Here is a 12,590-nt window from a genome sequence, read left to right as displayed (position 1 = left end):
GGCTGGTTTCTGGGGTTTTGTTTAGCTTCTTATTTGCAACATAGTACATAGTTGCTTAGAGTTGCAGCTGAGAGGCCGGCAAGTTAGGCGGGGAACGTTGGAGTCCGCAGTCACTGAAGCAAGCAAGCCTCCCTGCTCGCTTCAGTGCATGGCTGCCGGCCGCCATCTTGGCTGACAGTTAATTTGCATAAGGATATGCTGATTAGCCAATGGGAAGGGTAGCAGTCGTACGCTAATTACCATGTTTCTCTTTATTAGTGTAGATAGATAGATAGATAGATAGTGTGTGTGTGTGTGTGTGTGTGTGTGTGTGTGTGTGTGTGTGTGTAATATATAAAGTAGATTGTCTGGTATTACTTCCTAGGCCAAGGAGATCCCCATTTAACAAAAAAATTCACAAACATCAACATAAGATTAGATTTGGTTGCTTCATAACTCTTATTGAATGAGACAAAAACAAGGTTATTTCATAATTATATCAAAGCAATAAGAGCACTGCTCAAATCATAAAACTGACCAGCATGCCCCACACCCAGGTAGCATCAGTGACTGAGTGACTCATGCTTCTTTTTTTAAAAAATATTTTTATTGATTTCAGAGAGGAAGGGAGAGGGAGAGAGAGAGATAGAAATGTCGGTGATGAGAATCATTGATTGGCTGCCTCCTGTACACCCCCTACTGGGGATCAAGCAGCAAACCCAGACATGTGCCCTTGACCAGAATCGAACTCAGAGCATGCCGATGCTCTATCCACTGAGCCAAACTGGCTAGGGCAGTGACTGATGCTTCTTGAATGAGCAGGTACCTACCTATGTACCGATTTACTCATGACTGTATATGCTTATGTCTATCTGAGATTTGTTTGTAAATTTCATTCAGACACACACATATAGATCTGAAAAAAAATAGGTAAAGATCCACTTTCCTTAGTGACTATAAATCCATGACTCAATTTTTTTTCTGCTAAGTGTTCTGTTGATGCCAAAAATCAGAAAAAGACACAACGCTGGAAACAAGAATTGAGTTGCACTTGTATTTTCAACCTCAGGCTGAGAATGTGTTAGGTACTTTCAAAGCCAATAAGCCTATTACATTGCAAACACAAAAGACAAAGGTTTTTGCAATAAACACAAATTTAAAAGGGAAAGATTAGAGCATGAGTAGCAAAGAAGAGGAATAATTATTCAGTGTGGGATAGGGTGTAAAGGGATTACCACCCACCAGGCCAGCTCAAGAGAATAAATCTCAGAGTGCTCAGCAGCTGCAAGGCTGGTGATCCTGCAAATATTCACATAATGTTTCTAAAATTAAAAGCCACTGTTTTCGAAACAAAAGAATGAAGTGCAACATGCCATGGTAGGTGTATCTGTCAGAAAACAGTCGGAATCTGTGGGAAAAACAGAGACCATCCGAGGCCGTCCAGGAGAAGGGATTTAATGCAGGAAACTCAGTTTTAGGGTTTCAGGAGAGCTAGAAATATATCCTGGATTTCCCCTCCCTATCTCTTTCCAACTTGCCAACAATACTGCCCATTGGGAGAACCTTTGTAGGAGTCAGTGAGCCAGGAAGCCTACAGATAGTTCTGAAAGCAAAGGAGCACATGACCTGCACAATAGGCAAAAACTTACAGAATGCAGTCATGTACCACAAAACAACGTTTTGGTCAAGGACATTTTAGCCATCTTAACGTCATAGGCGTGGTAACACTGCAGTCATCACACATGCCCTAGCCATATGTAATGCCGTAGCTGCTTTAACGTCATAGTGCAACTCATTTCTCACATGTTTGGGGTGATGCTGGTATAAACAAACCTACCAGGCTGCCCATCATAGAAAGTATAGCACATACAATAATGGTGGTAGGCTATACCATCTAGGTCTATGTAAGCACACTCTATGACATTTGCACAATGACAAAGTCACCTAACAACAAAAAATTTACCACTCCTTGCACTTAGAATTAAAGGGAATCCTCCATACAAAAGATATGTCACCAATATTAGTTTTAATCAGGGTACCATTTGAAAATGCCATCAAGTTAAGACCCCTCCAATCAACCCTGTCCCTGCTTAATTTGGCTCAAGTAGTGACAGGCAGCCATGGACCCACTGTGTCTGGTTTCAGAATGACTACATCAGATGATCTCATTTGTAAAACTGAATGAGTTCCAGAGGGGTGGAAGGAGGGGAAAACAAACAATGCAGGCCAACTACATCGTATAACCTTGGACAACATCATCTCTGGGTCTCACTTTCATTAGAACCTGACGATTTATATCATATTATATCATATATGATATCATATCATACCATATCATGTCATATTATAACAGTGGTTCTCAACCTGTGGGTCGCGACCCCTTTGGGGGTCGAACGACCCTTTCACAGGGGTCGCCTAAGACCATCGGAAAACACATATATAATTACATATTGTTTTTGTGATTAATCACTATGCTTTAATTATGTTCAATTTGTAACAATGAAATTGGGGGTCACCACAACATGAGGAACTGTATTAAAGGGTCGCGGCACTAGGAAGGTTGAGAACCACTGGATTATAACATCCATCATCAGGGTGAGTGCAGAGAAGTGAGTAGTAACTTACTCAACTAGGTCTCTGGAAAATGTGAGAACAGAAATCGGAAATAGTGATTCATAACCCCAAGTGCATTTTCAAGTAACACTTACTACATAGGAAGTAAAGGACACCTGGATATTCAAAGCAATCTCCTATGTCCTGTGCCACTGCCCCTTTCTGCACTTCTTCTCTAAGCTTACAGCCATGAAGCAATACCTACATCCTTCCAAAGTTACCAGAAACTATAGCATCCACAGGATAGCTGAGGCCAATGGAGGGAGAGAGAGACATCACATCAGCTTTTTATCCCCACCAACCAATTCAGTATAGAAATAGGAACTATGATAAAATCTTGCACAATGAAAGAATTTCTTTTTCTCTTATTAATTTTCTTCAATGTTGTATTATTGATAAGTGTTACTTTCTAGTTGCAACGAGAAGAGAAAAAGGAGTATACAAGAAGAGTTCACATTATGCTGATGTCGGGATAAATGATCACCAATCCCAAATTTCTACAAAAGTCAATAAAACGAGGGAGAAAATGTGAATAGAACCCATTTGTAATGCACCTCTCTTATAATCACTACAGCCAGACTTGGTGACATGAAAAGTCTGAGAGAGAATTCTGACACATGAAGCAAAGGACAACTGGGAGTTTCTTTCTATCTGGACTCATAACCAGGATGTAATCTGAATGCAAGTCCTACTCAGCTTTTAGCGTCCACATTCCGTGTTCTCGCCATGTGCCGCTTCAGCAAGAAGCCCTGTGGTCACAGTGTATCACCTGTAAATACTGCTCACCAACAGGAAGGATCCTATTTTGTTTACACACAGAACCATACAGCACCCAGCTGGTCTCACTTCCCCTAAAGCAGTTAATCAATATTCGGTATTGTTTGGCCTGAAAGGAGTTTGTTGATCACCTCCAGTGACTAGACACACACAAAAGAGGAGGGGATTCTAATATTAGTGCATTTTCTGATATATTGATGTATACACTCTTAGACAGAGACACATGTGCCATAAACATACATGCATGTATGCACACCCACATGGGAGCATACGTGATTTCCTGGAATAAAGGGGACAGGAAGGATCATCTTTGGTTGAAGAAAAAAAAGGACAAATTCATTCAATTCCAATCATTTCTAAATTGATTTCATCAGCTATTCATCGAGGAAGGCTGTGAATAGGGAACTTCAGTATTATCCAGTCTCTGCCCAGCTCACATAGCCCTGACCCCAAACTGCACAAACCTCTGTGGAGGGAGCCACCTTCGAGGGCAGAAGAGACAAGAGCCCAATCCCTTCCACATGCGCCCGGTGACGAAACCATGTCAGTTTAAGCACAATTCTCGGAAAAGGAGTATGTCAAGGCTGTTAAGGGAGCGCATTACCTGATGTGGCTGTGAGCTGGACCATCTGCTGTAGGAAGGAGCACCTGAGGCCTTGCTGGCTGACGTTCTCTGCAGAAGGGAGGGGAAAAGAAAAGACGTCATGCGGTCACACAAACAAAACACACTTTCTATTTCTCCAAACCAAATGGCTTCCGTCTCCGCAGTTACAAACATTAACGTAGCTGAGACGAGCGCATTACCTGATGTGGCTGTGAGCTGGACCATCTGCTGTAGGAAGGAGCACCTGAGGCCTTGCTGGCTGACGTTCTCTGCAGAAGGGAGGGGAAAAGAAAAGACGTCATACGGTCACACAAACGAAACACACTTTCTATTTCTCCAAACCAAATGGCTTCCGTCTCCGCAGTTCCAAACATTAACGTAGCTGAGACTCTGTCTGAACTTAATCCTTGTTTCCTTTCTTTTGAAACAAGTGTCAGAATGTGGACACCCGAGTCAAAAGGTCTCGATCCAGGTCTCAGTTTGCACGAGTTGCTGGACCTGATGCAAGTCACCCAAGCGCTCTCTGTCTCAACTTTCTCTGCTGTGAGGCAGGAATAATCATTTTTGTCCTGGCATCACTGTGAGGGTCCAATATGATAGCAGGTGGGAAGCACTTTGTACAGTAAAGCGCTCTAAATAGATAAAGCATTCATTCAACAGGAAGAAAATAAGGCAGGTTATTATAAGTTTCTGCTTGAAACACAAACTGGTGCACAAATATCCAAGTTAATACATGAGGTCATTTGAGAGTTGGTTATTCTTGTTATAAAAAAGACCCTTTAAACCGGCTGGTGGCTCAGTGGTTGAGCGTCGACCTATGATCCAGGAAGTTATGCTTCTATTCCAGGTCAGGGCACTTGCCTGGGTTATAGGCTTGATCCCCATTGTGGGGCGTGCAGGATGCAGCAGATCAATGATTCTCTCTCATCATTGGTGTTTCTCTCTCTCTCCCTCTCCCTTCCTCTCTAAAAAAATCAATAAAAACATTTTTTTTAAATACCCTTTATCTTTGGAAAAACCTGACCACATCTTTGTTACCAGCTCCCTGGGATTGGAAAACACCACATGCTCATGGTAGAGCAGCTAATCCAAACCCATTCTTAAAATCATTTTTCTTTGCCTGCTTCTAAGATAGAGGCTAGAAAACCTAAATACTCACTTTCTCCTCATCATTGGTGTTTCTCTCTCTCTCCCTCTCCCTTCCTCTCTAAAAAATCAATAAGAACATTTTTTTAAATACCCTTTATCTTTGGAAAAACCTCACCACATCTTTGTTACCAGCTCCCTGGGAATGGGAAACACCACATGCTCACTGTAGAGCAGCTAATCCGTTTTCTTAAAACCATTTTTCTTTGCCTGCTTCTAAGATAGAGGCTAGAAAACCTAAATACTCACTTTCTCAGCCTGCCTTCCCTCTAGTTCTGGCCAATGAGACCTGAGTATAATTTTTCAGGGATTGGGGAAAGTTCTGAGAAATCTTGTGTGTGTGTTTATAAAAGGGAAAAAACAAGACCTTCCCATCACCCTTCTTTCTCTCTGAGTATAAATTAGCTACATGGAGCTGGAGCAAGTATTTTGTGACCAGGAGGAAAAAGCTAAGAGCAGAGAGGTGAACCCTGATCTTGTGAAGCAACTGAAACACACTTCAGGCCGCTCCTTTGGCCTAAACTCCCCTGGTGTGATTGACCGCAATCTTGTTTTCTGTTACTTACGGAGTGTAATGATATACCCTGCTAGCTCATTGAAATTAAGAGTCAACTCACATGATTTCAATTCCTTGGGAACTTGTGGATGCTTCAGGCAGAGAGAACCTAATGGTGGGGGCATGAAGATGCAAAAGCGATCAGTGTGTTTGGAAAATGATCAGGAGACCAACAGAGAATTGCCAGCCCCTGGATTCACCATCACCGCATTTCATCTGCCTTCCAGGACCGCTGTGCAATTCTGTGCTGGCCTTTGCTGGTTCCGACTGCTTTCCTGAACTTCTGCCACAGGGAGACTGACTGGCATGTTGGCTAAAGGTTCTATTCTGCCTGCTCAGTTCCACTTTCCTGCAGCACCAGCCCATCTGAGGCGGCAGTGCTGGGACCCGCTCGCAGGAACCTCCCTGTCTCGCCTGCTCCATGGAGGTGAATGGGATTGGGCCCTATAGCAAAGTGTGAGCGGAGCATTTCAGTGTTCAGCTTGGATAAAGGGAGAACTATGGGGGAAGTGGCAAGAAGTTAAACTAAAGGCTTACTCTGGTTTCCTCAATGAGAAGCACCAGGAACGAACTTGGAAGGTATCAGACTTGACCCATGCCAGACCGTGTACCTTCGCAGATGCTGTTTTCCTGATTGTAAAATAGGTTAAGTTAGATGCTCCCCACGCGCCTTTCTTACCCAGCCCCAAATCTATTCCAGTAAATGGGAATCCACTTTTAAAATATATGTGATTACTGATGATAGTGGCAACACTGAATTTCCATGGAAATTCAATATTATGTGTTTAAAATATCCCCCCCAAAATTACTCTTAAACCTCAGGAAACTGGAAAATGCTAGTAATCCAGAAGAGCCCCTTGCCTGAATATTTTAGCAGACTCCAAGTTCCCAGTATTTTTAGGAAGGGGCTACTGGTTGGTTTTCTAGTCCAATAATTAGGCCTTTGGCAGAGTCTCAAGTCTCCTGAAAGACTTAGGAATTCACCATCAGACTAATTTTCAAGATACCATGCTTTGAGAACAGAACTCATCATTGTCTCAAACGACAATACAGGTTTCTAAAATTATAACAATGAATTTTACATTTGTTATCAGAAAAATGAAGTTTTTAAAAAATTAAGTTATAATTGAAATGTTAACACTGTGTAAGTTTAAGGTGCACAATGGGTTGAGTTGGTACATTTACATATTGCAATATGATTACTACCATAATGATATGATTTCTAACACCTATCACATCACATAATTATCATTTATTTTGTGTGATGGGAACAATTAAGATGTAGTCTCTTAACAACTTTAAAGGTTATAATACAGCACTGTTGACTACAGTCTCTAAGCTGTGCGTTAGATCTCCAGGACTCATTTATCTGCCAGCTGTAAGATTGTTCCCTTACACACTATTTTCCAAATTCCTGCACCCTGCCCCCCAGCCCCTGGTAATTACCATTTCACTCTTTGTTTTCAAAAGGTTGGCTTTTTAATGATCTACATAAAAGTGATTATCATATAGTGTTTGTCTTTCACTGTCTGACTTACCTCATTTAGCACACGGATTGTTTCCCTCTCTTGGTTATTGTAAATAATGCTTAATAAACATGGAGTGCCAATTATCTCCTTGATATCCCATTTATTCTTTCTTTGGATATCTATCCAGACATGAAACTACTGGATCATATCAAAGTTCTATTTTAAATTTCTGAGGAACCTCCATAGTGTTCCCATAGTGGCTGAACCAATTTATAGTCCCATCAACGGTGCCTTTCCTCCACGTTCTCACCAACACTTGTTACCTCTTGTCTTCTTCAAAGCTTTGGGTTTGTGTATGTGTGTGTGTTTTTTTTTATCAAAACAGAATTATGGCAATCAAAGTCAAGATCTGAGCACTGATGTCCAAAAACATTTTAAAGAAAAATGAGGTGTGTGACCTGAAGGAGATGACCCAAATTATTACATAACCTTGAAGTGGGAAAGGCAGAAGATGGATATTGTGGATTTGAGCACAACAATTACTCTATCTGAAATGCTCATCTCTCCACTCTTGGTAAGTGTCACAATATTTCCATGTTCACACTTAGCTTTTTTCTAAAGGTCACACTGCATTTCAGCACTGACACAGCGTAATTAACTTTATAATGGTAATTGCAGGCTATTGTGACTCACGTACTTCATGTCCTTTCTAGGTTAAGGATAAATGTGAAAGGCCAGAGAAACAATGAAACAATTGGTCAACATGAATTACACATTTTAAAGACGTGACAATGTTCAGAACTGCAGCACAACTTCTGATGGATGTCACTGCATTCAAAAAGCAGTCTCATAGCACAAAACACAAAATCTGATTGGGTTTCCTTTATGTGTCTTTGAATACACTAGTTATAATGTGTGGTTTGGAGTTCAGCCTAGACAAAAATCAACTCATCTGACTAACCAGGTAAGTAATTGTTCCTTTCCTCAGTTGCCTCCTACTAGTGCCTTTAGCAACCCATCTATATATATAAAAGGCTAATATGCTAAGTGTCCAACCGTCTGACCAGTCGCTATGACACGCACTGACCACCAGGGAGCAGACACTCAACACAGGAGCTGCCATAACATGCACTGATGCCACAGACCTGGTGCCCACAAAGTAAGACTCGGCTTTCCACAAGTGGGACACAGGCCCCACCACCACCCCGGAGCAACAGCCCACCAAATCGCAGCTGACTCTGCCAAGGCCCCATGGTGCAAAATGTGGCCCACAGCCCAACCCGGAAATGGTCGTTGTGGGTGCCAGGCAATGATGTCACGTTGCAACGGCCAGCTTCCTCTCCCTAGCAATGACTAGCCTCCTTGCAGTTTCTTCAGCCCAGGAACACGACTTGCTTTATAGACAAGTGCCAGCATTTCACACTTTAACCAAATGTCTGTGAAGCGTGTTACCATGCCTCATCTCATTTGATCCTCACAGAAGTCCTGTAAAAGGTAGATAGGAGACTCGGTAGAATCCTATTTTCTTTTCATTAGCTGGAAAAAGGAGATTTTAAAACCTTAGAAACTTGACCCAACTGAAAAGAAGAAATGGTGGACCTTGAAAATGACTTCAGTTTTGTTCACTGCGCAGAATATAGTCAAACACTGCTGCAGTTAAATACTTTACCCTTTGTTCTCCCTGCGTGATCTACAATAATAATCTGCTTCATGTTGATATTTACTGTTGTGTTGCTGACAATTACCTGAAAGAGAAGTTGGGGTGCGTCACTGGGCTGGAAGAAATTTAGCTATATCAGAAAGCAGGTCTAATTAAGCAAGTTTATTCTATATATGTAAAAGGCTAAGTTGACTCGCACAGGCGCGATACAAAGCTCTTACTGACACCAATCGCATGTGTGTGTTTCATTTGTCATTGTCAATCATGAATTTGGTTGACACTTCTATTACAGAGAAAGGGCAAATAGTGGTATTAAGATATTTCTTCTAATTAATTTCCTTTCAATGTGCATGAATCCGTGTACCAGGCCACTAGTGGTTAATAAAAGGGCAGTATTCAGATCGGCATAATGATACATGCCGGTTAAAGTGCAAATTCTCTGGCCCCAAGAATTCACAAACCTCTGGAAGTGGAATCCAGCAACTTGCTTTTTTAAAGGAGCCTCTTCAGTGGATTGATAGTAAATCTTAGAAGCAAAGAAAAATCCCAGAATAATCCCAGCACACCCTTCCACCGCTACCTGCACCCACTGAAGGGCAAGGATGATGGAGAGGAGAGGCATGGAGACCCAAAGATATTATGGAGAGCAGTTTCCTTTTTTTTTTCCTGAACAGATAAAAATGAACTCTGAAACTCCAGAGAAATATTTCTGGAAATTGTGTGAAGATGCTTGGGGGAAAAGAGTCTGATTTTTAATCTACTGATATACTAGTAGATTGAACCTTGAAACCACCACAGCCCAATTAAATGGTTGGGTAAGGGTTTCAGTTTAGATATCCATGCTCTGCCCTTGGAAAACCTTCCTGAGGACCAAGAATGGGCTACTGCCCTTCTGCTGTGTTCCCAACACATCTGCACCTACCTCATCAAATGCTGATCCCACTCTCTTATAACAGCCTTCTAAATGCAGCTTCCTGTTGTTGACTGTACATTCCATGAGCTTATGGTGGGGAGGGGGAGCAAGTTGGGGCTGGGTCTTACTTACGCTTGTAACCAGGCATGCCTGTGCCTAGAATATAGTAAGTGCTCAGTAAACGTCAAATTAATTAGTAGTTTCCGTAAACTTAACCCTCTTCAACTTCGGCAAGAATGAAAAAGGAGACTGTTAAATAAGAGATAGTGGTGATGAAAGTTACACTCTTGACGGCAAATACAATAAAAATTGTAGGGTTCCAGAGCTCTAAAGGCTACTGTAATTCTCAGAAAGCATAGCACCATTGGCCCAGATTTCACATTATTAGAATGCAGAGTCCCTTGCTCTGGCTTGCTATAAAATATCAATGGCTAAAGGAACTAGGGCAAGAAATAAGAAAATAGCAGACACCACTTTGAAGTTGAGAGCATTGGTTAATGGATACGTGTTATACCACATGAAATGTCTCAGGAATGCTTTAGGGAAACCTTGAAAGCACTAGGTGATCTACAAAAGCAGAGAGAAGCTAGAAGTCAACGAAACGTTGAAACCAAAACACTGACCTTACTTTACATCTTCTCTCTCTCCCTTCCCTGGGCTGCGAGGCTTACGGAAATCCAGGTGACTTACATCATTGAGAAGGGGGTTCAGGAGGAGGAGTGTGTAGAACATTTTAGTGACAAAAGCAAGCAGAGAGTGCTACTAAGGGGCTTCCCTGTAACAGTGTTCTGTTAAACAAAGGACAGAGACGCGCTATGCAGAAACCTGGAAGACAGACCCAATTCAATGGCAGCTCATAACTGAGTCAATCTGCCAGATGCTGCAGCAAGACTGCCCGCCAGCCAGCCAGCCAGCCAGCCGCTGCACTCCATCCCCCAACTGTCCTTTGCTTGGCCAGCTAGCTTCCTCCAAGTCTAACTGCCCATCATCACAAGGGAAGGAACTCTGGCAACACATACATTTTTCAGTAGCTGGAGTTTTCTCCTGCATTCCGCCTTGAGCATATTTGAAGAACAAAAAAAAATAATAAAATAAAATAAATAGTGTTGGAAGGTGCCAATTGGACATCTGCATTTAACATCTTAGCACAAAAAGTCATTGACAAAGATGATCCAAGAACCAGCATGGGTTCCGCAGACGGACTGAACTCCGGGTGACAGGCCATGACTTTTGGGGTTTTCATTTTAGATGAAAAAGCATGTTTCCAACCCCAACGAGATGAATCATGCAAGAAACAAGACGAGAAAAGCAAATCACCTAGACAGCAGTAACATTTTTAATAAGGTATGGAGAGCTGACTCAAAAACCTTTCTTCCAAGGCGAGAAACTTTACAAAGTGTAAGTGGTAAAGGCTCTACCCACGCACACCTTAATAAGTAGCTACAAAAAAAAAGTCACAAGGACGTGTCTGCATGCCAGGCAAGCTAAGAAAAGGAAATTGATAAAGAAAATAAGGATGTGGGGTGAAGTGCTGGGGTCTCTTTAATAATTTTGCTAGGAAAAGAGCAGCATGATGTCCTCATTACATTTGTGATAGCCCAGGACACAGATTCAAATATCTGTTGCTACGTTTACTTGACATTTACTGATTGCCTATACTACTGGTGTCCATGAGATACTTAACAAACAGTCTCCATCCTTCCTATCCTTTATAGACACAATCACAGACTAATTACCTTCATTTCAATAAGAAATCATGGCGCTCAATTAGGGAATCCCAGAACTCGGTTCCAAACAAGCTCAGTCATGGAGTTCTGTCACATTCCTAACACTCCAGAGAATCCTGACAGTTGGGTAAGGAACGCTACCTGAAGGGTGACCTAAATCTTCCCAGTTTCAGTAAAAGCCCAGATCGTTAAGGTATATGACAAGCAGCTCACCTATTCTCCATCTCTTTCGAATGCTAAGCATCCTTTGGTATTCTTTTCCCAATTAAATCAACCCGTTTTATTTAACCTTTCTCTGCGTGCCCTAGTTTCCAGCCTATTCATCATTCCGCTGCCCTCCTCTGGGCCACCTCCCAAATCTCCACGCTCCTCCCTCTGAAGTTGTGAAATGGGAAATTAGATGAGTTACTCATTGTGTCCTCATTCCATGACAAAATGCAAAAGGCAATAAATCTAAGCTAGCCTCAATGCAAAAAAATAAAAGGGAGAAAATCTCCAGACAACACAGTACTAAAAACTGACTTAGGAACTCTATTAGAAAGGCTTTACCTCTTGGTTTGATTTATTTTCCAGAGATGGAGGAGGAATAAATGAGTCTTGTTCAGAACACCTAACCAAGTCTTTTTTTTTTTTTTTGTATTTTGCTGACAAAAAGCAGATGTAGAATAATACAGACTCCATCTCCTTCCAGGAGTTAAAATACCTTATGTAATTTCTGAGATCCAAATGGTGCTCCCAGGGTTTTTATTTGCTAGTTCCTTGGCCCCTCGGTGCACTTGAACTTTACAAGCATTTTGTTGTACACATGACATGTGGAAAGCACTCTATCAGCAATAGGGGTTACAATGATGGATAAGATTCTCCTCAGTCTCGCCCTGCCCGAAAGATCCACATGTACCGGTAAGCCTGCCCTTAGGATAATCATAATTATCCTATTATGATTCCTTCACAGCTCCTATCACTATCTGAGATTTTTCTTATGTATTTGTTTCATTGTACATGGTTCATGTCCCTCGCTAGAATATAAATACCAAGAGAGAAGGTTTCTTACCATTTTACCACTTTCCTTTTTTAACCATCACTTTTACTATCATGCACATAGCAGTGTTTCAGGACATATTAGTGGAATGAATGAATGAATGAATG

The 12,590-nt window shown here is 41.7% G+C and overlaps 1 protein-coding gene across 1 annotated transcript in view; it reads right to left on the bottom strand.

Annotated features, from left to right (window-relative positions):
* RBMS3 (RNA binding motif, single stranded interacting protein 3) overlaps window positions 1-4,026 on the bottom strand; it is a 965,283-nt gene extending 961,257 nt beyond the window's left edge. The window contains exon 1 of the mRNA XM_014549237.1: window positions 3,974-4,026. The gene's annotated coding sequence lies outside the window, so the exon portion shown is untranslated. The remainder of the gene's footprint in view (window positions 1-3,973) is intronic.
* Between the last annotated feature and the right edge of the window lie 8,564 nt (window positions 4,027-12,590).

Source organism: Myotis brandtii, unplaced genomic scaffold (genome assembly GCF_000412655.1).
Source record: "Myotis brandtii unplaced genomic scaffold, ASM41265v1 scaffold54, whole genome shotgun sequence".
Classification (NCBI taxonomy): Eukaryota; Metazoa; Chordata; class Mammalia; order Chiroptera; family Vespertilionidae; genus Myotis; species Myotis brandtii.
This window is presented reverse-complemented; position numbering and strand designations above follow the sequence as displayed.